Genomic DNA, 27,125 nt, shown 5'->3' with positions numbered 1-27,125 from the left:
CCCAGTCTACATCCATGGCTCCGAAGTGGAGATGCTCGATAGCTTTAAGTTCCTGGGGTCCCCATCACTAACAGGATTCTAACTCACTGTCCCTCCTCTACCATTTACTAGCTTTCTGATGGAGCAATGTAGGCGATTGCATAGGGAAATATGTAAACCTCATTATTAAGTGCCTACAACAATTAGTTAACCGCATGGTTGTGAAATACTAGCCGATTTGCTGTAGCTATGGTGGTAACAAAAGGTCCTAGTATTGCAGCAATAACTTTGATTCATGCCTAGGTAAACATCAATAAACATTGGTTAATGACAGTATAATGCTAGAGATGACAGTGAATGACAAACAATTAAAAAGAACCTGATTTCCAGGAATGATTAGTTCTGGCTGTTTAGTCTATCATAAAGGCTAATGATCTTCTGATTTCCCTGAGAGCACACAGATTGCAACCATCAACATTCTTAGCTTTTTGATCTTCATCTGTGCTCTACATTTTGTTTTTTGTACTGTAAAGTCTTAAACTGAGATATTGCTGCCCTAGAAACTATTTCCCCCTATCATTTAAAAATATATATTCTTATCATTCATGTGCACAATGTGTGTGTCGCTGACTTTGCCAATATTTAATGCTCAGCCTTAGTTTGCCCTTGAGCAAGGCGAGCTCTTCCTGGTGAGTGGTTTGATACAACTGAATGGCTTGCTGCACCATTTCAGAGGACAGTGAGCTACACAGGTGTGGGTCTAGAGTCACATATAGGCTCAGATTGGGTAAGGGCCACAGGTTTTCTTTTCTGAAGGGCATTAATGAACCTATTGGATAGGTTCATGGCCCATGATTAATACTAGCTGTTTTAAAATTTCAAAATAATTTGTAATTAGCTGAATGCAACTTCACAAGCTGCTACAGTGGATTGAACTCTCATCTCTAGATTGCTAATACAACACTATTCCATTGCACCATCTTTCGTTAGGCATAGGCTGTCTCCGGCTAGGGCCCTGAAGAGAGCTGAAACTGAATACATTGGCTTTATGAGTCCAAAGGAGGTAACTGATTGTAAAATGTCTTTTTTTTGCCACTGAATACCCAGGAACATTACTCACAAATAATGGTTAATTGGATTTGTTTGTTTGTTTGTTTATTGTCACGTGTACCGAGGTACAGTGAAAAGTATTTTTCTGCGAGAAGCTCAAACAGGTCATTTAGTACATGAAGCCGGTGACTAGTGGTGACTACTGGAATGATGAACTTGTCGTATGAGGAACGGTTGAGGAGTCCGGGTCTGTACTCATTGGAGTTTAGAAGGATGAGAAGGGATCTTATTGAAACTTACGAGAATACTGCGAGGCCTATATAGAGTGGATGTGGAGAGGATGTTTTCACTTATGGGAAAAACTAGAAGCAGAGGACACAATCTCAGACTAAAGGGACGATCCTTTAAAACAGAGATGAGGAGAAATTTCTTCAGCCAGAGGGTGGAGAATCTGTGGAACTCTTTGCCGCAGAAGGCTGTGGAGGCCAAACACTGAGTGTCTTTAAGACAGAGATAGATAGGTTCTTGATTAATAAGGAGATCAGAGGTTATGGGGAGAAGGCAGGAGAATGGGGATGAGAAAAGTATCAGCCATGATTGAATGGCGGAGCAGACTCGATGGGCCGAGTGGCCTAATTCTGCTCCTATGTCTTCTGGTCTTATGGTCTAAAAGGAAATAAAAGAAAATAATAGGGCAACACAAGGTACACATGTAAATACATAGACACTGGCATCAGGTGAAGCTTACAGGAGTGTGGTATTACAAAGAACAATACAGCACAGGCTCAGGCCCTTTGGCCCTCCAAACCTGTACCGGGTTTAATCAGGTCAGTCCATAAGGATCGTTTAGGAGTCTGGTAACAGCAGGGAAGAAGCTGTTTTTGAATCTGTTTGTCCGTGTTCTCAGACATTTGTATCTCCTGCCCGATGGAAGAAGTAAGTCGAGTGGGAGGGGTCTTTGATTATGCCGTCCGCTTTGCCCAGGCAGTGGGAGGTGTAGATGGAGTCAATGGCTGGGAGGCAGGTTTGTGTGATGGGCTGGGCTGTGTTCACGACTCTTTGAATTTTCTAGTGGTCTTGGGCCGAGCAGTTGCCGTACTAGGATGTGATGCAGCCAGATAGGATGCTTTCTATGGTGCATCTGTAAAGGTTGGTAAGAGTCAGTTCAGGGTTGCAGAGAGGGAGCAGTGCACACTGGGTGGCCCCCTGCTGAAAATGAATGGTTGGGAGTTTGAAGTCCAGTCCCAGGATAAGAGCTGTTTTGAACTTTGATTTTTGGAGAAAAAAAAATGTTTTTAAAGTTTTTTAAAAATTCTTTTTATTCTAATTTTTTTTTAAATTTAATTGTTTATTTTGTTTATTTATTTTATTATTTATCTCGAGATTGAAGAAAGAAGGAGAAAAACACCAAGTGGTTAAGGAATGCCAAAAACAGCTGTGAAGAAGGGAGGAAACTTTTGGCCGGTTTTCCGCCAAAGGAGAGGACCAGCAAATGCGCTGACAAGATGGCAGATGCCGTGTGGTAGGGTCGCACTACTAACAGTGGAAAGGATGACCGAGGTGATGGCTATGAAGCTGGGGAAGCAGTTTGCAAGGCACATGGAGGCGTTGAGGAAGGAGATGGTGGTCGCACTGAGATCATTTATGGAGGGGGCAATCGGCCCGGTGAGAGTGGATGTGGCAAAGGCATCGGCGGGGGTGAGAGAGCAGGGTGAGAAGATGAAGGAAGTGGAGGAGGCCATGTCGCAGCACAGTGACCTCGATGGGAGACGAACTACAGAGGGTGGTGGAGGTCAACAGAGGACTCTGAGCAAAGCTTGAGGACTTGGAGAACCGCTCAATGTGGCAAAATCTGAGAATTGTGGGCTTGCCTGAAGGGGCAGAGGGCTCAAGGCCAACTGAGTACTTTGCTAAGAGGCTGGCGGAGTTGATGGGGAAGGGTGAAGACCCCCCCCCCCCCCGTATGAACTGGACCGAGCTCATCGGTCGTTAAGGCCAAAACCCAAAGTTAATGAGCTGCCGAGAGCAGTAATTATCTGCTTCCAAAAATACCACATGAAGGAGAAGGTGTTAAACTGGGCGAAGCAGAAGCGGGAGGTGCAGTGGTGATATGCCATCAATAAACACACGACGAGTGATGAATGTAACTGAGGCTTTAATATACTAAACAGCAAGCCTCCTGCCTCTGGACCAGAACTGGGTCGGAGGCGGAGACTTGCCACCTTTATACATAAGCCCGAGGGGAGGAGCCACAGGCATGTACAACACAACACAATGCCGTACAATGCAATACCGTGGTTTACCACATTCACCCCCGTTTAAAAAAAGAGTCCGGCGGGGGTGAAGTGGCCTTAAAGGTCAAGTCTGTCGGGGGCCTTGACCTTCCGCCGTGATCGCCTCCGTCCCGGCTGTGGTGTGGGCACCAGTGTCGGGACATGCGCGCCCGGGAGCATGTTGTCTTCTTCTTCACCCAGATGTTGAGTCGGTGAAGGGGAGGGCTGTTTATGGGCGGAAGTGGTGGCGATTGTCGACGGTGGGCCTGCGGGTGTTAGTTCGTGAGGTAGGTGGGCAGGGGTCGGGGAAGACGGTGTAGGGTCGGGGGTGGTGGTGATGGTCGCCAGGGAACCTGCAGGTGCCAAATCCCGAAGGGAGACTGTGTCCTGCCACCTGTCCTGGTGTGCCACATAGGCATATTGTGGGTTTGCATGGAGGAGCAGGACTTTCTCGATGAGGGGGTCGGTTTTATGTGATGCTGAGGCGCTCAAAGGGGTGGGAGGCCTTTACCAGGTGTGCTCTGTCAGGCCGATAGAAGTGCAGTTTGCACTCCGCGCAGACCTGGCAGTCCCTGGTCACGGTCGTGACCTCCTCGATGGAGTAAGGCAGGTTGCGAGCCTTGATGAAGTGAAAACAATTGGTGACCCCAGGTGACAGAGGTCATTGTGGAGGGCCCGGAGTTGGTCGACCTGTGCACTGGCACATGTACCGTGGGAGAGGGCATCTGGGGGCTCATTGAGCTTCCTGGGTCGATACAAGATATCATAGCTGTAGGTGGAGAGCTCGATCCTCCACCTCAGAATCTTGTCATTCTTAATCTTGCCCCGCTGTGTGTTATTGAACATGAAGGCAACCGGGAGCTTTCGGTATCTGGGGATCCAGATAGCCAGGAGTTGGGGGACCCGACATAAACTGAATCTGACGAGGTTGGTGGAGCAAATGGAGGAGGATATCAAAAGATGGGACATGTTACCGCTCTCGCTGGCGGGTAGAGTGTAGTCGGTCAAAATGGTGGTCCTTCCGAGGTTTCTGTTTGTGTTTCAGTGCCTTCTCATCGTGATCACTAAGGCCTTTTTTAAGAGAGTAGGCAGGAGTATTATGGGGTTTGTGTGGGCGAATAAGACCCCGAGAGTAAGGAGAGGGTTCCTGGAACGCAGTAGGGACCGAGGAGGGTTGGCGCTGCCAAACCTGGGGAGCTACTACTGGGCAGCAAATGTGACGATGATCCGCAAGTGGGTTATGGAGGGAGAGGGGGCGGCATGGAAGAGGATGGAGATGGCGTCCTGTAAAGGAACGAGCCTGGGGGCGTTGGTGACGGCACCGCTGCCGCTCTCGCCGACAAAGTATACCACGAGCCCGCTGGTGGCGGCATCGCTAAGGATCTGGGACCAGCGGAGACGGCACCGGGGTGCAATGGGAGCATCGGTGTGGTCCCCGATCAGGGGTAACCACCGGTTTGTCCCGGGGAAGATGGACGGGGGGTTCCAGAGCTGGCATCGGGCGGGGATTGGAAGAATGGGGGACCTGTTCATCGACGGGACGTTTGCAAGCCTAGGGGCACTGGAGGAGAAGTTCGAGTTACCCCCGGGAAATGCCTTTAGATATATGCAGGTGAGGGCTTTTGTGAGGCGACAGGTGAGGGAATTCCCGTTGCTCCCGGCACAAGAAGTTCAAGATAGGGTGATCTCGGGTGTGTGGGTCGGGGAGGGCAAAGTTGAAAGAAGAGGGGTAAGTGCTGGTAGAAGAGTTGAAGGGTAAATGGGAGGAGGAGCTGGGGGAGGAGATCGAGGAAGGTCTGTGGGCTGATGCCCTAGGTAGGGTTAATTCCTCCTCCTCATGTGCCAGGCTCAGCCTGATACAATTTAAGGTGGTCCACAGAGCACACTTGACGGGGGCGAGGTTGAGGAGGTTCCTTGGGGTAGAGGACAGATGTGGAAGGTGCTCAGGGAGCCCGGCGAACCATGTCCATATGTTTTGGTCATGCCCGGCACTGGAGGGGTTCTGGAGAGGAGTGGCGGGAGCAATATCTCAGGTGGTGAAAGCCCGGGTCAAGCCAAGCTGGGGGCTAGCAATATTTGTAGTAGTGGACGAACCGGGAGTGCAGGAGGCGAAAGAGGCCGGCATTCTGGCCTTTGCGTCCCTAGTAGCCCGGCGAAGGATCTTGCTAATGTGGAAGGAGGCGAAGCCCCCCAGCCTGGAGGCCTGGATAAATGATGTGGCTGGGTTCATAAAGTTGGAGAGGATTAAGTTCGCCTTGAGAGGGCCTGCGCAGGGGTTCTACAGGCGGTGGCAACCGTTCCTAGACTATCTCGCGGAGCGTTAGAGGAAGGTCGGTCAGCAGCAGCAGCAACCTTGGGGGGGGGGGGGGGGGTTGGTGGAGGGGACGTCCTGGGAGGGGGGGAAAGGGGGGACTGCCTGGGAGGGTGGATGAGCAAGAGATAACATGAAGGGTTGGGAAACTGGCACGTGCGGGTGAGGACCAGTGTACAAAGCTGTGTAGATGTATCGTTTTGCCATGTATATATCTTGCTCTGCGCGATTTCTCGTTTTTTTTTTTGTGACGAGGGGGGGGGGGGGGGTTATTGTTTGTAAGGGAGAAAAGTTGTGTTAAACAACTTTAATAAATATATATTTTTAAAAAAAGAACATGAAGGCCACCGACCGTTGGTCAGTGAAGAGCGTGAATAGCCTGCCGGCCAGGTAATGCCTCCAATGACGCACAGCTTCTACAAGGGCTTGGGCTTCCTTTTCAACGGAGGAGAGTACGGGAGAAGAAAGCCACCGGCCTGCCCGCCTGGTTGAGTGTAGCGGCCAGAGCAAAGTCCGACGCATCGCTCTCCATTTGGAATGGGATGGACCCATCCACAGCGTGCATCGCGGCTTTGGCAATATCTGCCTTGATGCGATTGAAGGCCAGTCGGGCCTCAGCCGTCAGGGGAAGAATGGTGGATTTGATCAGTGGACGGGCCTTGTCCGCATAGTTGGGGACCCACTGGGCGTAGTACGAGAAGAACCCCAGGCATCTCTTCAGGGCCTTGGGGGAGGGGGAGTTCCAGGAGGGGGCGCATGCGGTCGGGGTCGGGCCCTAGTACTCCGTGTTCCACGACGTAGCCGAGGATGGCTAGGCTGGTTGTGCGGAAGACGCCTTTTTCTCTATTATAGTTGAGGTTCAGGAATTTAGCGGTGTGGAGGAAGTGCCGGAGGTTTTCGTCATGGACCTGCTGGTCATGGCCGCAGATGGTGACATTGTCTAAGTACGGGAACGTGGCCCGCAGCCCGTACTGGTCAACCATTTGGTCCATTTCTCTTTGGAAGACCGAGACCGCATTGGTGACGCCAAAGGGGACCCTGAGGAAGTGGTAGAGGCGGCCATCTGCCTCGAAGGCTGTGTATTGGTGGTCCTCTGGGCGGATAGGGAGCTGGTGGGACGCGGACGTCAAGTCAACTGTGGAGAAGATTCGATACTGCGCAATCTGATTGACCATGTCAGATATGCGGGGGATGGGGTAAGCATCGAGCTGCGTGTACCGGTTGATGGTCTGGCTGTAATCGATGACCATCCGGTGCTTCTCCCCAGTCTTGACGACCACCACTTGGGCTCTCCAGGGGCTGTTACTAGCCTCAATGATACCGTCTCGCAGGAGTCGCTGGATCTCTGACCTGATAAAAGCCCTGTCCCGGGCACTGTATCCTTGTAGCGACGGGCTTACAGTCCAGGGTGAGATTTGCGAAGAGGGAGGGTGGGGCGACCTTAAGGGTCGCGAGGCTGCAGGCGGTGAGGGGGGGCAGGGGTCTGCCGAACTTTAAAGTAAGGCTCTGGAGGTGGCACTGGAAGTCGAGCACTAGCAATAGGGCAGCGCAGAGATGGGGAAGGACGTAGAGTTTGAAGTTAGAGTTCTCTACGCTTTGTACAGTAAGGGTCGCGACACAGCACCCCTGGATTTCTACTGCATGGGATCTGGAAGCCAGGGAGATTTTCTGGGTCGTGGGTAGGATTGGGAGGGAGCAGCGCCTTACCGTATCTGGGTGTATGAAGCTGTCTGTGCTCCCGGAGTTGAAAAGGCAGGCCGTTTCGTGCCCGTTGATCCGGACGGTCATCGTAGACTTCGCGAGGTGGTGCGGCCGGGACTGGTCGAGTGTGATGGAGGCGAGCTTCGGAAGCGGTTGGTAGGCCGGTCGGAGGTAGCGGCGGCCAGTATACGGTCGGGTGAGCTGGGCTTCCGGGAGGCTGCAGAGTGGTCCCAAGATGGCGGCCCCCATGAGTCACGCGTGGCGGGTGGCATCGGCGATGGTGTCCAAGATGGCGACCCCTATGGATCGCGCGTGGCTGTTGGAGTATGCGTTAAAGATGGCGGCCCCCATGGGTCGCACGTGGCGGCTGAAATTGAAGATGGCGGCGAAAATGGCGGCGCTCACAGGTCGCACATGGCGGGTGGCGCGGCAGCTGGTGGCGCGGCAGCTGGTGGCACTGCTGGGCCTAGAGGTTTTAGGGGAAGATCGGGCCTTGCAGGCTTTTGCAAAGTGTCCCTTCCTCCCACACCCGTTGCAAGTTGCGTTCCGTGCTGGGCAGCGTTGTCTGGGATGATTACTCTGGCCTCAAAGGTAGCACCTCGGGCCTCCGGTGTTGGCGGGCCGCTGCGCGGCACAGGCTTGCGTCACACCCGGGTCGGTTGATGGCTGCGCCCACGAGACCCACGAGGGTGCCGCGCGGTCGGAGGTGTAGGCCCCATGTTCTGGGAGGCCACCTCCAGCGAGTTGGAGAGTTGCACTGTCTCTGGGAGGCCGAGTGTCCCCCTTCCCGTAATCGCTGGCGGATATAATTAGAGTTCATGCCCGCTACATAAGCGTTCCTGATCAGCAGCTCCGCGTGCTGGGTAGCCGATATCGCCCGGCAATCACAGTTCCGGTAGAGTATACGCAAGGCACGCAGGAATTCTGCAAGTGATTCCCCAGGGCATTGCTGTCTCGTGGTGAGGAGGTGCCTAGCACACACCTCGTTAACGTATTTCACGTATTGTCCCTTCAGCAGCGTCATTGCCTCCACATACGAGGGGGCGTCCCTGATGAGGAGAAAAACTCTTGGGCTCACCCGTGCGTGGAGGATCTGCTTCTTGTGGAGGTCTGTGAAGTCTTCGGTGAAGGATGCGAGGTACGCTTCGAAGCAGCTTAGCCAGTGCTCAAACGTTTCTGTGGCGTCAGCTGCCTGTGGGTCCAGCTCCAAGCGATCGGGCTTGAGTGATGAGTTCATCTTTAGGAGTTTAGTATATTAAATTGATATGCCATCAATAAACACACGACGAGTGATGAACGTAACTGAGGCTTTGGTACACTAAACAGCAAGCCTCCTGCCTCTGGACCCGAACTGGGTCGGAGGGGGAGACTTGCCACCTTTATACATAAGCCCGAGGGGAGGAGCCACAGGCATGTACAACACAACACAATGCCGTACAATGCAATACCGTGGTTTACCACATTCACCCCCGTTTAAAAAAAGAGTCCGGCGGGGGTGAAGTGGCCTTAAAGGTCAAGTCTGTCGGGGGCCTTGACCTTCCGCAGTGATCGCCTCAGTCCCGGCTGTGGTGTGGGCACCAGTGTCGGGACATGCGCGCCCGGGAGCATGTTGTCTTCTTCTTCACCCAGATGTTGAGTCGGTGAAGGGGAGGGCTGTTTATGGGCGGAAGTGGTGGCGATTGTCGACGGTGGGCCTGGACAAGCCCAGACATGTACAACACAATGCCATACAATGCAATACCTTGGTTTACCACAAGTGGGATGGTATTAGAGTTTGGATTTACCAGGACTTGACAGTGGAGTTGGCAAAGAGATGAGCGGCATTCAGCCGAGTGAAGGCGGCACTGTACAACAAGGGACTGCGCTTTGGTATGGTATACCCGGCAAAGCTGAGGATGACGTGCAACGCCAAAGATTTTTATTTTTAAAAGGTGGAGGCGGCTGAGGCGTTCGTGAGGGCAGAAGGCTTGGGACAGAAGTGAGGAGTGGAGCTGGAAGAGAGATTGTGGACTGTGATTGGGGAGTTGGAAAATGTATAAATGCTATAACTTTCTTTTCACTGACCTGCATTGTAAGTTACTTGACTTCACATTGTTTAAGTTTTTGTTTGGTTTGATTGGAATTTTGGCTCCTTTTTTTTTTGTTGCAACGGTTATATGTTATTTCAATGAATTGCATGGGTTAGATTGTTTTTCTTCTTCTTCTGGGACTGGGTGGGAGGGGACAGTACACCTTTTTGAAGGAGAGGGGGACTACCCGTGCGAGCTAATTAAAGTCAGCTAGTCAACAGAGGTGAGGTGAGAGGAGGGTTGCGGACATTGGAGCCTGGTTAGCAGGTTTCGATGGGCCTACGAGGCGAGCAAGCGGGGGGGGGGGTTTCCGAGGGGAAGAGCAGGGGGTATTCTGGGAAGGGGGGAGGAGGTTCGATGTTAATAATGGAAAGGAACGGGTCAGGCTCATGGGGCAGGGCCTGGTGGTATGATGGTGGATAAGAAGTGGGGGGGGGGGGGTTGAGAGACCCCCAGTTAGGACAGTCACGTGGAACGTGAGGGGGCTGGGAGGCCCAGTCAAGAGGTCAAGTATGCTTGCTCATCTTAAAAGTTTGAAGGCCGATGTAGCAATGCTGCAGGAGATTCACCTGAGGGTGAAGGACCAAGTGAGACTTAAAAAGGGCTGGGTTAGTCAGGTGTTTCATTCTGGATTTGACGGAAGAGCGCAAGGGGTAGCGGTAATGGTCAGCAGAAGGGTACGGTTCCAGATAGAGAAGATGGTTGCAGATCAGGGTGGTAGGTAGGTGATTGTGACACGGGCGCTGGAGGGGAGATTTGTGGCGCTGGTAAGTGTACATGGTCCCAATTGGGACGATGCGGGATTCGCGAAGAAGGTGTGTGGGGCCATCCCCGCCTTGGACACACACGAACTTGGTGCAGTAGCCAAAATTGGACCGGTCACGGCCGCGCTCGCTCGTCCCGTCAGGGGGGCGAAGGCGCTGGCTGGGCTAATGGTGGAAATGGGAGGGGTGGACCCTTGGAGGTTTCTGCACCCGAGGGAGTGGGAGTACTCGTTTTTCTCAGCAGTCCATATGGTATACTCGCGGATTGACTTTTTCATGGTGGGGAAGGCTCTGCTGGCTGGGGTTAAAGGGTCGGAGTACCCGGCAATTGCAATATCAGATCATGCTCTGCATTTGGTGGATATGGTACTGGAAAAGGGGATGGTACAGAGTCCAGCGTGGAAGTTAGATGCGGGACTGTTGGGAGACCGAGGGTTCCATGACAAAATTGTAAAAGTAATCGAGGAATATGAAATGAAATTAAAATCGCTTATTGTCACGAGTAGGCTTCAAATGAACATAGAACATAGAACAGTACAGCACAGAACAGGCCCTTCGGCCCTCGATGTGCCGAGCATTGTCCGAAACCAAGATCAAGCTATCCCACTCCGTCAGTCTGGTGTGCTCCATGTGCCTATCCAATAACCGCTTGAAAGTTCCTAAAGTGTCCAACTCCACTATCACAGCAGGCAGTCCATTCCACACCCTAACCACTCTCTGAATAAAGAACCTACCTCGGACATCCCTCCTACATCTCCCACCCTGAACATTGTAGTTATGCCCCCTTGTAACAGCTACATCCACCCGAGGAAATAATCTCTGAACGTCCACTCTATCTATCCCACTCATTATCTTATAAACCTCTATTAAGTCGCCTCTCATCCTCCTCTGCTCCAAAGAGAAAAGCCCTAGCTCCCTCAACCTTTCCTCATAAGACTTATGAGGACTTATCCTGCAAACCAGGCAGCATCCTGGTAAATCTCCTTTGCACTCTTTCCAATGCTCCCACATCCTTCCTATAATGAGGTGACCAGAACTGCACACATACTCCAAATGTGGTCTCACCAGGGTCATGTATAGTTGCAGCCTAACCCCGCGGCTCTTAAAACCAAGCCCCCTGTTAATAAACGCTAACACACTATAAGCCTTCTTCAAGGCTCTATCCACTTGAGTGGCAACCTTCAGAGATCTATGGACATGGACCCCAAGATCTCTCTGTTCCTCCACATTCCTCAGAAACCTGCCGTTGACCCTGTAATCTGCATTCAAATTTTTTCTACCTCGCATTTATCAGGGTTAAACTCCATTTGCCATTTTTCGGCCCAGCTCTGCATCCTATCAATGTCTCTTTGCAGCCTACAACAGCCCTCCACCTCATCCACTACTCCACCAATCTTGGTGTCATCAGCAAATTTACTGACCCACCCTTCAGCCCCCTCCTCCAAGTCATTGATAAAAATCACACATAGCAGATGACCCAGCACCGATCCCTGTGGTACACCGCTGACAACTGGTCTCCAGTCTGAAAATTTTCCATCCACCACCACCCTCTGTCTTCTATGTGATAGCCAGTTACTTATCCAATTGGCCTAATTTCCCTCTATCCCACACCTCCTTACTTTCTTCATGAGCCGTGGGGAACCTTATCAAACGCCTTACTAAAATCCATGTATACAACATCAACTGCTCTACCTTCATCTACACACTTAGTTACCTCCTCAAGGAATTCAATCAAATTTGTGAGGCAAGACCTACCCTTCACGATCCGTGTTGACTATCCCGGATTAAGCTGCATCTTTCCAAATGGTCATAAATCCTATCCTTCAGGACCTTTGCCATTATCTTCCCGACCACCGAAGTAAGACTAACTGGCCTATAATTACCAGGGTCATTCCTATTCCTTTTCTTGAACAGAGGAACAACATTTGCCACTCTCCAGTCCTCTGGCACTATCCCCGTGGACAGCGAGGACCCACAGATCAAAGCCAAAGGCTCTGAAATCTCATCCCTTGCCTCCCAAAGAATCCTTGGGTATATCCCATCTGGCCCAGGGGACTTGTCGACCCTCAGGTTTTTCAAAATTGCTAATACATCCTTCCTCAGAACATCTACTTCCTCCAGCCTACCCCACTGAATCACACTCTCATCCTCAAAAACGTGGCCCCTCTCCTTTGTGAACACTGAAGAAAAGTATTCATTCAATGCCTCTCCTATTTCTTCTGACTCAATGCACAAATTCCCACTATTATCCTTAACCGGCCCTCCCCTCACCCTGGTCATTCTTTTATTTCTCACATAAGAGTAAAAAGCCTTGGGATTTTCCTTGATCCGACCCACCAAGGACTTCTCATGCCCCCTCCTAGCTCTCCTAACCCCTTTTTTCAGCTCATTCCTTGCTACTTTGTAACCCTCAAGATACCCTACTGAACCTTGTTTTCTCATCCTTACATACTCTTCCATTTTCCTCTTGACAAGACATTCAACCTCTTTTGTGACCCATGGTTCTCTCACACGGTCATTTCCTCCCTGCCTGACAGGGACATGCCTATCAAGGACACGCAGTATTTGTTCCACTTTTCATTTGTGCCTTTCCCTGACAGTTTCTGTTCCCATCTTATGCTCCCTAATTCTTGCCTAAGCGTGCCATAATTACCCCTCCCCCAATTATAAACCTTGCCCTGCCGTATGGCCCTATCCCTCTCCATTGCAATAGCGAAAGACACCGAATTGTGGTCACTATCTCCAAAGTGCTCTCCCACAAACAAATTTAACACTTGGCCCGGTTCATTACCCAGTATCAAACCCAATGTGGCTCCCCCCTCTTGTCGGCCTATCCACATATTGTGTCAGGAAACCCTCCTGCACACACTGTACAAAACTGCCCCATCCGAACTGTTCGACCTATAGAGGTTCCAATCAATATTTGGAAAGTTAAAGTCACCCATGACAATTACCCTGAGACCTCCACACCTATCCATAATCTGTTTTGCAATTTCTTCCTCCACATCTCTATTACTATTTGGAGGCCTATAGAAAACTCCTAACAATGTGACCGCTCCTTTCCTATTTCTAACTTCGGCCCATATTACCTCAGTAGGCAGATCGCCTTCAAACTGCCTTTCTGCAGCCGTTAAACTATCCTTGATTAACAATGCGACTCCTCCACCTCTTTTACCACCTTCCCTACTCTTACTGAAACATCTATACCCCGGAACTTCCAATAACCATTCCTGTCCCTGTTCTAACCATGTCTCCGTAATGGCCACAACATCATAGCCCCAAGTACCAATCAACGCTCCAAGTTCACCTACATTATTCCGGATGCTCCTTGCATTGAAGTAGACACACTTCAACCCACCTTTCTGTCTGCCGGTACACTCCTGCAACCTTGATACCCTCCTCAGTACCTCACTACTCTCGACACTGGCTTCTGGAACACAGCTCGTTTTCCCATCCCCCAGACAAATTAGTTTAAATCCCCCGAAGAGCCAAAGCAAATTTCCCTCCCAGGATATTGGTGCCCCTCTGGTTCAGGTGCAAACTGTCCTGTCTGTACAGGTCCCACCTTCCCCAGAATGTGCTCCAATTATCCATGTACCTGAACACCTCCCACCTACACCATCCCTGCAGCCACGTGTTTATCTGCACTCTCTCCCGGTTCCTCACCTCACTAGCACGTGGAACCGGCAACAAACTAGAGATGACAACATGGTTTGTCCTGGCTCTCAGCTTCCACCCTAGCTCCCTAAATTCCTGTTTTAAATCCCCGTCCCTTCTCTTACCTATGTCGTTGGTACCGATGTGTACCACGACTTGTGACTGTTCCCCCTCCCCTTTAAAGATTCTGAAAACACGGTCCGCGACGTCACGGACCCTGGCACCCGGGAGGCATCATACCATCCGTGAGTCTCTTTTGCTGCCACAGAACCGTCTACCTGTCTCTCTAACTATCGAGTCCCCAATAACTATTGCTCTCCTACACTCCCTCCTTCCCTTCTGAGCCACAGGGACGGACTCAGTGCTGGAGATCTGTTCACCGTGGCTTACCCCTGGTAGGTCGTCTCCCTCAACAGTATCCAAAACGGTATACTTTAATGTGTTGGGTGCTCTGGATCCGTGGAACACATACAGGCCACCAACACTTAAAATAGCACAACACGATTTTATTAAGCTAGAAATTGTTGAACATACTTTCACTGTGGGTTAACACGATGTTAGATTAAACTAAAGACCTATGCCTGTCCTAACCAGTCACTGCACTCAGCACATGGTGGAGATCTGTGCTGTAAGCTATAAGCTCTGTCCTTCTGAGAGGCTGCATCCCGAATGAGCAGGAACTCTGATGCCCTCTGTCTATATAGTGAGTGTGCTCTAACTGGTGATTGGCTGCGGTGTTGTGTGTGTTGATTGGTCTTGCTGTGTGTCCATTAGTGTGTGTGTCTGCACCATGATGTTCTAGTGTATATTATGACATCCCCCTTTTATAAAAAAATGTATGTGTGTGGCAATAAATAAAGTGTGGTGAGAATGTCCCTAACTACGTGTGGGGTGCGAAGACATATTTACAGGACTACATACATGAGAACTAAACTATTTACATGGGAAGGTGCCTGGTGCAGAGAAGCAGTATGCAACAAGAGTAACGAGATCAACACTATATACAAACCAGGGAAACGATCAAACAAAGCAACAAAACAATTCTGAGAGTCCATAAATTTGAAAAGTTCATAAATGTAGTCTCTGAGGTGGGCGACGAGTTCTGGTTGACCGCCTCAAGGTTGGGTCGAGAGCCGCCGGTTCAGGAGCGGGCTGGACTGCGTCAAAGTCAGGGAGAGGCAGAGTTCCAGGGAGCTCTGCATAGTCCGTAGCAGGGTCAGCAGGAGGGCGAGACGACACTGGAGGATCACGTGGCGAGCGTGGAACGAGACGAAGGGCGCGTCGATTGCGGCGCAGAATAGAGCCATCCGGTAGACGAACTCGGAACGAGCTGGGAGCCACCTGCCGAAGGACAACAGCGGTTGCAGACCAGCCACCATCTGGAAGATGGACGCGGACATTGTCATCTGGAGCCAGAGCAGGGAGATCAGCTGCACAGGAGTCATGAGCCGCCTTGTGTTGTGCACGAGACAGCTGCATCCGGCGAAGGACCGGAACATGGTCGAGGTCTGGGACATGGATGAGCGGCACCGTCGTCCTGAGGGTGCGACTCATGAGTAATTGGGCTGGCGACAGGCCAGTGGACAGTGGGGCGGAGCGATAGGCCGGCAAGGTAAGGTAGAAATCAGACACAGCATCGGCAGCCTTGCATAGGAGCCGTTTGACGATATGTACTCCTTTCTCTGCTTGCCGTTGGATTGGGGGTACAGGGGACTGGACATCACACGGGCAAAATTGTACTGCCTGGCAAAGCTGGACCATTCTTGGCTGGCAAAGCAGGGCCATTGTCCGACATAACCGTGTCGAGCAAAGGTTTCTTCACATGCACGAATGACTGCAGACGAGGTGAGGTCGTGCAACCGTACCACCTCCGGGTAATTGAAAAAGTAGTCCACAATCAGGACATAGTCTCGACCCAGCACGTGGAACAGGTCGATGCCCACCTTGGCGTGACTAACTCATGGGGCTGCAGGGTCTCACATGGTTGGGCCGGCTGGAAGCGCTGACAAGTGGGGCAGTTGAGCACTGTGTTGGCTATGTCCTCATTAATGCCGGTCAATACACTGCCTCTCGGGCCCATCAGTGGCACTTTTCCACGCCAAGGTGGCCCTCGTGTAGTTGATCCAGGTCAAGCTGGCGCATGCTATGCGGGATGACAATGCGGTCCAGTTTTAGAAGAACCCTGTCTACTACTGCCAGATCATTTCTGACATTATAGAATTGAGGGCATTGGCCCTTGAGCCACCCGTCCATTAGGTGGCGCATGACACACTGTAGCAAGGGGTCAGCCACCGTCTCGCGGCGAATTTGGATGAGGCGTTCATCCGAGGCAGGTAGATTGGTGGCTGTGAATGCCACATGGGCGTCAACCTGGCAGACAAATTCCGCTGGGTCACATGGAGTGTTGACTACCCTGGAGAGAGCGTCAGCAATGATGAGGTCCTTGCCTGGGGTGTATACTAGCTGGAAGTCGTATCATCGGAGCTTGATAAGAATACACTGGATGCGAGGCGTCATGTCGTTCAAGTCTTTCTGTATTATATTGACCAGCGGGCGATGGTCGGTCTTGACGGTGAATTGAGGAAGTCTGTAGACATAATCGTGAAACTTACCAACACCGGTCAGAAGGCCCAGGCACTCCTTTTCTATCTGCGCGTAGCGCTGCTCCGTGGGGGTCATCGCACGTGACGCATATGCAACGGGGGCCCATGATGAGGCCTCATCATGTTGAAGGAGCACTGCCCCAATGCCGGATTGACTGGCATCGGTCAAAATTTTGGTCTCATTTGCTGGATCAAAGAAAGCTAAGACCGGGGCCGTGGTCAGTTTTGCCTTGAGTTCTCTCCATTCGCGCTCGTGGGCAAGGGGCCTTTGGAAGTCTGTCGTCTTCCTGACCAGGTTCCTGAGAGCCGTGGTATGAGAGGCGAGGTTAGGGATGAATTTCCCTAAAAAATTGACCATGCCCAGAAATCGGAGGACCGCCGTCTTGTCCTCTGGTGTTTTCATAGCTGTGATGTCCGTATCCGGCTGCACACCCAATTGGGAGATGTGGTCCCCGAGGAACTTGAGTTCCGTCTGACCAAAAGAGCATTTGGCCCTGTTGAGGCGGAGGCCATGCTCATGTATACATCTGAATACGTGCTGGAGGCGACTAACATACTCCTGCGGGGTGGTGGACCAAATGATTATGTCATCGACATAGACGCGAACATCTTCAATACCTTCCATCATTTGTTCCATAATCCTATGGAACACTTCTGATGCAGAGATGATCCCAAACTGTATCCTGTTGTAACAATATCTTCCAAAGTGGGTGTTAAATGTGCAGAGTTTCTTGCTGGATTTATCGAGCTGGATTTGCTAGAATCCTTTTGAGGCGTTGAGTTTGGTAAAGAGCTTAGCGCGAGCCATCTCACATGTGAGCTCTTCGCGCTTGGGAATTGGACAGTGCTCTCTCATAATATTGCAATTTAGATCCTTGGGATCAGTGCAAATTCTCAATTCGCCGGAAGGCTTTTTTACACATACCATGGAACTGACCCAGTCGGTCGGTTCCGTGACTTTGGAAATCACTCCTTGGTTCTGAAGGTCCTGCAGCTGCTGCTTGAGGCGGTCCTTAAGGGGTGCTGGGACCCTGCGTGGTGCGTGCACCACAGGCGTGGCATTCGGTTTTAATAAAATCTTGTAGGTGTACGGGAGCGTGCCCATGCCCTTGAAGACGCAATGGTACTGGTTGATAATGGCGCCGAGCTGCACCCTGAAGTCAGTGTCCTGAAAGGCAGACGCGTCAGCAGGAGAGAGAGAGTGGACTCTCTGAACTTCAGCTTGCATGCCTGCGCGCCAAACAGGGAGGCTTTCGAGGAGCCCACGACTGCCAACTCTCGTCGCTCCAGCCCCGCAGGAATGTTCAAAGGGAAGGATGGCTTTACGTGACCTGTACGTCACTTCAAGTTGGCATGAGCCGCTGGCAGCAATGGCATTGCCATTATAATCTAATAGCTGGCAGGCTGATGGCAGGATGGCTGGTTTGACACAAAGGCTTTGGAGGTCAGACTGCGCAATGAGATTGGCGGAGGCACCGGTGTCCAGGCGGAATCGTATTTGGGACCGGTTGACCGTAAGGGTGGCACACCACTCATCGTCCGGATCGATGCTGTATACCGATAGAGGCTGGATTCTTTGCTTCGGGGACACCCTGTTTTTTGTAATGATACCAATTCGAAAAGGCGTCCTCGGTGTCAATATCGGGTAGCTGGTCCGAATCGGGCTCAGTGACCGTGGGTTGAATGGCCCAGACATTCCTGCGGGGCTGGCTGGAGCGACGAGAGTTGGCAGGCTGAGCTGATCTGCATAAAGCAGCATAGTGGCCAGGTTTGCCACATCGCAGGCATCGTCGGGATTTGGCAGGACATTGCCGCTTTAAGTGGGCGGAGCCACAGTTGCGCACGTTGTAGCGTCAGTAAGTTCACTGCGCCACCGCGCATGCGCGTGCGGTCATACATGGTGCGCGCCTGCGCAGTACGTTCGTCGACGCCGCTGTCCCCTCGTTCGGTGCGCTCAAGCGCGGGAATCCGCGGAAAGCACGCAAAATGGCCGCCCTCATCCAGGCTGAGGCCCTGGAGTTGCTCGATTGCTTGGACCCGTTCTGCCTCGTGGGGACCTTGCCGCGCCGTTTCAGCCGCTTGGATGTGGGAATACCGACTAGCGGCGTGAACATGTAACACGCAGGTCTCGATGACAATCGCTAGGGTGAGCTGTTTTACCTTGAGGAGTTTCTGGTGTAGGGGGTCCGACTGAACACCGAAAATGATCTGGTCGCGTATCATGGAGTCGGAGGTGGGCCTGTAATTACAGGACTGCGCAAGGATGCAGAGGTGGGTGAGAAAGGACTGGAAAGGTTCATCCTTACCCTGCAAACGCTGTTGGAATACATAGCGCTCGAAACTTTCATTCACCTTCACCTCGATGTCGCAGTGACAGTCAAACTTAAGGAAGACCATCTTGAATTTTGATTTATCTTCACCATCAGCAAAGGTGAGAGAATTGAAAATATGGATGGCATGTTCCCCGGCCGTGGATAAGAAGAGAGCGATCTTCCTGGTGCCTGAGGCAGCTTCCCGGTCTGTGGCTTCAAGGTAGAGCTGGAAGCGTTGTTTGAATATCTTCCAGTTGGCTCCTAGGTTACCGGTGATGCGGAGCGGCGGCGGGCGGACGCTGTCCATGTTGCAGGATGACTGTACGCTGGTGGAAGGCAGATCACTTGCAGGTAGGTCTAAGAAGTTCTAACATCCCTCAACTACTGGTACCATGATGTGTTGGGTGCTCTGGATCCGTGGAACACATACAGGCCACCAACACTTAAAATAGCACAGCACTATTTTATTAAGCTAGAAATTGTTGAACATACTTTCACTGTGGGTTAACACAATGTTAGATTAAACTAATGACCTATGCCTGTCCTAACCAGTCTATGCACTCAGCACATGGTGAAGATCTGTGCTGTAAGCTGTAAGCTCTGTCCTTCTGAGAGGCTGCATCCCGAATGAGCGGGAACTCTGATGCCCTCTGTCTTTATAGTGAGTGTGCTCTAACTGGTGATTGGCTGCGGTGTTGTGTGTGTTGATTGGTCTTGCTCTGTGTCCATCAGTGTTTGTTTCTGCACGGTAGCATGGTGGTTAGCACAATTGCTTCACAGCTCCAGGGTCCCAGGTTTGATTCCGGCTTGGGTCACTGTCTGTGCGGAGTCGGCACATCCTCCCCGTGTGTGCGTGGGTTTCCTCCGGGTGCTCCGGTTTCCTCCCACAGTCCAAAGATGTGTAGGTTAGGTGGATTGGCCATGATAAATTGCCCTTAGTGTCCAAAATTGCCCTTAGTGTTGGGTAGGGTTACTGGGTCATGGGGATAGGGTGGAGGATTGGGCTTGGGTAGGGTGCTCTTTCAAAGAGGCGGTGCAGACTCGATGGACTGAATGGCCTCCTTCTGCACTGTAAATTCTATGATACAAATTGGAGTTTAATGCAGAAAAGTGTGAGGTGAATCATTTTGGAAGGCATGATGTGGAGATGCCGGTGTTGGACTGGGGTGAGCACAGTAAGAAGTCTTACAACACCAGGTTGAAGTCCAACAGGTTTGTTTCGATGTCACGAGCTTTCGGAGCACTGCTCCTTCCTCAGGTGACTGAAGAGGTATGTTCCAGAAACATATACATAGACAGATTCAAAGATGCCAGACAATGCTTGGAATGCGAGCATTAGCAGGTGATTAAATCTCTGGATCTGTAAAGATTTAATCACCTGCTAATGCTCACATTCCAAGCATTGTCTGGCGTCTTTGAATCTGTCTATATATATATGTTTCTAGAACATACCTCTTCATTCACCTGAGGAAGGAGCAGCACTCCGAAAGCTAGTGACATCGAAACAAATCTGTTGGACTTTAACCTGGTGTTGTAAGACTTCTTACCATTTTGGAAGGAATAACAGGAAGACAGAGTACTTGGGTAACGGGAAGATTCTTGGTAGTGTGGATGAGCAGAGAGATCTCGGTGTCCATGTACATAGATCCCTGAAAGTTGCCACCCAGGTTGAGAAAGTTGTTAAGAAGGCGTGTGGTGTGTTAGCTTTTGTTGGTAGAGGGGTTGAGTTTCGGAGCCATGAGGTCATGTTGCAGCTGTACAAAACTCTGGTGCGGCCGCATTTGGAGTATTGCGTGCAATTCTGGTCGCCGCATTATAGGAAGGATGTGGAAGCATTGGAAAAGGTGAAGAGGAGATTTACCAGGATGTTGCCAGGTATGGAGGGAAGATCTTATGAGGGAAGGCTGAGGGACTTGAGGCTGTTTTCGTTAGAGAGAAGAAGGTTAAGAGGTTACTTAATTGAGGCATACAAGATGATCAGAGGATTAGATAGGGTGGACAGTGAGACCCTTTTTCCTCGGATGGTGATGTCTAGCATGAGGGGACATAGATTTAAATTGAGGGGAGATAGATATAGGACAGATGTCAGAGGTAGGTTCTTTACTCAGAGAGTAGTAAGGGCGTGGAATGTCCTGCCTGCAACAGTAGTGGACTCGCCAACATTAAGGGCATTTAAATGGTCATTGGATAAACATTTGGATGATAAGGGAATAGTGTAGATGGGCTTTAGAGTGGTTTCACAGGTCGGCGCAACATCGAGGGCTGAAGGGCCTGTACTGCGCTGTAATGTTCTATGATAGTGGGTGGAGACTGGAACATGGTGCAGGAGCCAAAATTACGACCGTGATTGCTTACCCAGTCAGGGGGAGCGAAGGCGTTAGCAGGGCTAATGGTGGAAATGCGAGGAGTGGACCCTTGGAGGTACTTGCACCCGGGGAAGCAGGAGTATTCTTTTTTCTCTTCAGTTCATAAGGCCTATTCGAGGATAGATTTTTTTGTGGTGGGGAAGTCGCTGTTGGCCGGGGTCAAGGTGTCGGAATATTCGGCAATTGCGATATCAGACCATGAGCCACACTGGGTTGATATGATGTTGGAAAAGGGAAGAATGCAGAGGCGGGGGTGGGGATTGGATGTGGGGCTGTTGGGGGACCGAGGGTTTTGTGATAAGATTGGAAAAGTGATTGAGGAATATGTGTGGTTTAATTGTACAGGTGAGGTCTCGTAAGTGGTGGTATGGGAAGCTTTGAAGGCAGTGTTGAGGGGAGAGGTGATATTGTTTAAGGCAAAGGTGGATAAGGAGGAGAGGGTGCAATGGCAAAGGTTAATAGATGAGATGTTGAACAGGAGGTATGCAGAGGATGTGGATCCAATACTGTTGGAAAAGAGGAAGGAGTTGCAGGCGTGTTTTGACCAGCTGTCCACAAGGAAGGCGGTGCGCCAATTGAGGCAGGCGAGAGGAGCAGTCGACGAGTATGGAGAGAAGGCGGGACGCGTGCTGGCAGGTCAACTTTGGAGGGAGGCAGCGGTGAGGGAAATAGTTCAGGTTCACAATGGGACATGGAAGTTGGTGGTGGCTCCGGACGAGATTAATAGGGTTTTTGAGGATGTGGTAGTCTGTGTTAGGAGGATTACGGTACCTAGTAATGCCGGAATACCATTGGTGGAGAATGTACTTGTTCCCATTGGATAAGCTTGTATGTTAGCTCCGCCCTGCAAGGCGTGGTATAAGAGTCCGTGCCGCCCCAGCAGCTTTCTTCTGTACCTGCGCTGCTGGGGAAACATCTAGCGTATTAAAGCCTTCAATTGTCTCCAATCTCGTTTCTGAGGTTATTGATCGTGCATCAATTTAATAAGCTAGATTTAAAAGAATGGAGCTCCAAATCAAGCCGGAGTGTCTGCAGCTCAGCTCCCACGCGGCAAACTCAACGGCAACCTTCAAGGACTGGCTGGCGTGTTTCAACAGATATCTCGGAACGGCCCGAAAACACACCCACGAGAACAGAAACTTCAAGTCCTGCACTCGAGGGTGAGCCCAGAAATCTACACCCTCATCGAGGACGCGGACGATTTCGATGCAGCAATGGAGCTGCTGAAAGGACATTATATTCGCCCTGTAAACTAGATCTACTCCCGATATCTGCTAGCGGCGAGGCGACAAATCCCTGGGGAACCACTGGAAGAATTCTATTGTGCTCTCCTGGTGTTGGGGAGAAACTGCAGCTGCCCGCAAGTTTCGGCGAGCGACCACACAGAACCTTTGATCTGGGACGCTTTCGCTGCAGGTATGCTGTCCTCCCAAATCCGCCAGCGATTGCTGGAGAAAGCGACACTAGGCCTCAAGGAGGCACGGGCCCTTGCCGGCTCCCTGGATGTGGCCTCCCGAAACGCCCGCGCTTAGGTCCCCGACCGCATGGCAGCCCCCTGGGCAGCGTGGAATCCCCCCGCGGCTGACCCCGAGGCATCTCCCATCCCCCCACAAGCTTGTGTGGCAAGACAGCCTGGCAACCCCGGGGGGCCCCGCTGCTATTTTTGCGGGCAGGCCAAGCACCCCTGGCAGCGCTGTCCGGCCCGTGCATCCACCTGCAAGGGATGCGGTAAAAAGGGCCACTTCGTGCCGGTATGCCAGGCCCGGGCGGTCGCTGCGGTCTCCGGCGGCTAATACGGACCGCCACCACAATCCTCTCCACGGTCCCCGTGCGGTCAGCGGGCGCCGCCATCTTCCTTCTCCAGGGCCGCGTGCAGCCTCTGGCCGCCGCCATCTTGTCCCACGGATGCTACGTGCGATGGATGGGCGCCGCCATTTTGTGCACCCCCAGCCATGTGTGACCAATGGGCGCCGCCATCTTCGATGGACTTGCATCAAGACCCACAACCTGCCCTACTCCATCGAGGAGGTCAGGACAGCCACCAGGAATTGCCAAATATGCGCGGAGTGCAAGCCGCACGTCTACAGGCCAGAGAAAGCGCACCTGATAAAGGCTTCCCGTCCCTTTGAACACCTCAGTATGGATTTCAAAGGCCCCCTCCCCTCCACCGACCTCAACACATACTTCCTGAACGTGATTGACGAGTACTCCCGGTTCCCAATCGCCATCCCCTGCCCCAACATGACCGCAACCACCGTCAAGAATTGGATGACATCGAACATTAGTGGGATGTTGGGGGTGTTTGGAATGCATAAATTAATGATGATTCTTTTTCAATGGTGTTTTGTATTCAAAATGCTGGGAGCTGTTTGAGGGTGGGTAGGATGAGGGGATTGTTGGCTAGGGGACTGCCATTGTTTTTGTTGTTATTGTTAATTATTTGTTGTTGTAAATATGATGAAAATGTGAAAAAGAATAAAAATATTGATAAAATGCATATCAAGAATTTCTCAATTACAGACATGAAAAAACATACCCCAGCTACAGTAATCTATGTACTCTTTTTAAAATTAAAATACATTTTTCCAATTAAGGGGCAATTTAGCGTCGCCAATCCACCTAGCCTGCACATCTTTGGGTTGTGGGGGCAAAACCCACGCAAACATGGGGAGAATGTGCAAACTCCACACAGCCAGTGACCCAGAATCGAACCTGGGACCTCAGCACCATGAGGCCAGTTAGCACAGGGCTAACCCACTGTGCCACCGTGCTGCCTTATGTACATAACTCTTAATGAATCCCCCTTAGTAGCTGTTCCAATTCAATACAAAATCCAACAAAACCAAAACCCCTTTCAAGGGCATGGCCCAGCACACTGTAACATCACTTGAATCAGACTCGTCCTTTCTCTGAGATTCTGGTCCAGCCTCCAAACAGCAGATTTAAAACGCCTTCCGTAAAGCAACTCTATCTTTAAAGTAACCACGGCAGTTTGCCACACCCAATATGCTTTCAGTTCCCTGGAACAGCTTTAAAATAAAAACAGAGAAAACGGGGAAACACTGCCTCTCTTCTGCAGTCCAAACCAACAAACTGAAAACGAAGCCAAAACACTAAACCCCCTCCAACCTGACAGCCACAGCCCAGCTCCACCTACAAATGACATCGCTGAAGCCGTGCTACAAGCCATGTGGTAAGACAAAACCTTTCTTAAAGGGACACTCAGATGACACATCTCAAAAGTGTGCAGATGTTGGTGCCAGCATGAGTCTGCCTTGGAGGGGTCCTGTTGTTCGCTGATCCATGCCCCGACGTCGGGGGCCCCTGGCTGAGGCGAGTCCTAAGCCGCAGTCCCATAACCAATTCTGCTGGGACAATCCCGATGGTGGCATGCGATGTCCTGCTGTAGCTAAATAGCAACTGCGCCAGCGTGTTGACCAAGAACCTGTGGTCATCTTTTTCTGGCCCGCCCGCTCACCCAATCCATTGGAGGCCAGAGCAAGAGATTGCATCCTCATCACCAGTGTTAAGACTGAAGGCAAGGATTCCACACGAGGCCAGGTAGGCAGGATGCAGCTCGGTTCATTTACAACTAACAATACATTAATCGCTCTACTCCTCTTCCCGACTTGCTCCCTGGTAGCGCTTTATATCCTCCTCCAATCAGGAGACTCCACCCTCTCCAAGCTCGTAGGAGGGGAACAGATACAATGTAGGTTCTGGCCCTTCATGGGGTTATAACAGGTTGACTAAATATGACTGCTCATTATCCAAGAGGAAAGTAAACACTCCATATAAGGAACACTTAATAAAATGTAGCAAATATTAACAATATAATTTATTTGTTCTTGTGGTTAACATCTCCAGAACTAGTGTCAATTACTTCAATGCAGAAACTTTCAGAATGGCTGTTAATGTTTAATGGGTGAGATTTAAGTGCACATATTTAAAAGAATTTGCAAAGGAAGCAAATGCAATATGTGGAAAAACCTTTTCACCCATCAATCCAGTGCTCAAGGTCTGGGGATACCCCAGCCACTGTTATTCTTGGACAGAGGGTTTCATAGAATTTACAGTACAGAAGGAGGCCATTCGGCCCATCGAGATCGAGTCTGACCCCACCCAAGACTAAGGGCAATTTTGGACACTAAGGGCAATTTATCATGGCCAATCCACCTAACCTGCAAATCTTTGGACTGTGGGAGGAAACCGGAGCACCCGGAGGAAACCCACGCAGACACGGGGAGAACGTGCAGAACATTTAACAGTGACTGAAAGTCAAATTGCCCAGGCAGAATAATGAGACCAAGTCATGAAAAAGCATACCAATTTATTATTTATTAATTTGCCCTATTTTTTTTCCTGCTGAAATGTGTAAATTGCTCTAATTCAGGAGTTGGCGACGTTCGTCTATTTAGGCTTAATTGACCTAAAAATTGTTTTTGGAAGTAATGCTGGAAAAAATTCGAGCCAGCCAGGAGTCGAACCTAGAATCTTCTGATCCGTAGTCAGACGCGTTATCCATTGCGCCACTGGCCCACCCGAAGGACTGGCACATTCGACTTGAGGAAACCACAGCAGCAAGCTCCATTGTGCGTGGCAAGGGACTTTCTCCGCTCATCCGCGCGCGGGGGGACTGGGCTTGGCCTCCCGACCTGGGACTCCCTGCCTGGGAGGGGGGAGGGGCAACCCGAAGATCCGCCAATCAGCCGGGCTCGCTGTCGATTGGCGGCGGGCCATTGGCAGCGACGGGCCGGCATCGTTCCAATGACCTCACCCGATTGGCTTCCCATCGGACCAATGAACCGGTGGATCGGTGGGTTCGGCTTGAACCGATTAGGTTGGGTATCAACCAATGGAAGGGCCGCTGTGGGTATGAACCAATGGGAGAGCCGCTGTGGGTATGAACCAATGGGAGGGCCGGTCTGGGTATCAACCAATGGGAGGGCAGGAACGGGGGCGAGTGCCGGCCAATGGCGTGGCTCAGCTTTGCGCGGGAGGTCTGATGGCGATGTTGTGAGCTCCGAGTCCGGGGACAGGTAAACACTGGAGTGATGGACAGTTAGCGCGCCGGGTATCTGGGCCCCCGCTCGGGCAATAACCCTGTGGTTGACGGACTCGAATCGTGAACTGCGTTTTCTCTCCCCCAGACTTGTTGAGTTTTTCCAGCGTCCTCGCTTCAGTAAACCCTGTACCCTAAGTACCTCAGCCTCACTCGGTGTTGTCAGCCTGTCTGTTTAGAAAGGCTGCTGATAGTCTCAGGACCAACAGCGTGGCAACCCCTGTCCTTAACTGCTCCTGTGTCAGGGAGACAGCCCCTCTTTCCCACCCCCCCCCCCCCCTTTCTCCCACAATCAGTTCCAGAATTATCTTTCCTCCCTGTGACAGGGTGATTGCCGCTACACCAAGATATAGGAGCTGAATCAGGCCATTTGGCCCATCGTGTCTGGTTCGCCACCCTATCATAGCTAATACGTTCCTCATCTGCTACCTACAATGCTGCAGACCAAGAGCTGGATTGCAAGATCAGTCGGAACATCTCAAGAACACATGACCGAGGAGCGGGAGTCGGCAATTTAGCCTCCCGAGCCTAGCACACTACATACAATGTGATCATGGCTGATCCCATCCTGGCCTCAACTCCACTGTCCTGCCCGTTCTCCATAACCCCTTCAACTCATTACCAATTAAAAATCTGTCTAACTCCTTAAATTTACTCACTGTCCCTACATCCACTGTGCTCTGGGGCAGGGAATTCCACAGATTCACAGATCTTTGGGAGAAGTAGTTTCTCCTCAAATCTGTTTCAAATTTGCTACCTCTTATTCTAAGAACAACCTAGGCTAAGTGTGTGGGCCACGTGAATGGCCCTCCTTCATCTCTGGGCTGCAAGACTAAATCTGGCTTGTTCACTAACCATGACCCTGTGGATAAGGTTAAATAAAATTAATACACGCTGAATATTTCAGCAAGTTATAGAAAATGCTTAAATCGTTTATATATTAGGGTGGCGCAGTGGGTGACGAGGACCTGGGTCCGA

At 51.1% G+C, this 27,125-nt stretch overlaps 1 protein-coding gene and 1 non-coding gene across 3 annotated transcripts in view; one reads left to right on the top strand and one right to left on the bottom strand.

The window, feature by feature from the left end:
* Window positions 1–25,551: 25,551 nt before the first annotated feature.
* Window positions 25,552–25,624, bottom strand: trnar-acg (transfer RNA arginine (anticodon ACG)). The gene has a single exon. It is a non-coding gene; the product is annotated as a tRNA-Arg (tRNA).
* Window positions 25,625–26,050: 426 nt separating this feature from the next.
* The window catches only part of fanci (FA complementation group I), a 77,643-nt gene continuing 76,568 nt past the window's right edge, over window positions 26,051–27,125 (top strand). For both annotated transcript variants that reach the window (XM_072470561.1, XM_072470560.1), the window contains exon 1: window positions 26,051–26,124. The gene's annotated coding sequence lies outside the window, so the exon portion shown is untranslated. The remainder of the gene's footprint in view (window positions 26,125–27,125) is intronic.

Source organism: Scyliorhinus torazame, chromosome 12 (assembly GCF_047496885.1).
Source record: "Scyliorhinus torazame isolate Kashiwa2021f chromosome 12, sScyTor2.1, whole genome shotgun sequence".
Taxonomy (NCBI): Eukaryota; Metazoa; Chordata; class Chondrichthyes; order Carcharhiniformes; family Scyliorhinidae; genus Scyliorhinus; species Scyliorhinus torazame.
Note: the sequence above shows the minus strand (reverse complement) of the source record. Positions and strands in the feature narration are given on the sequence as shown.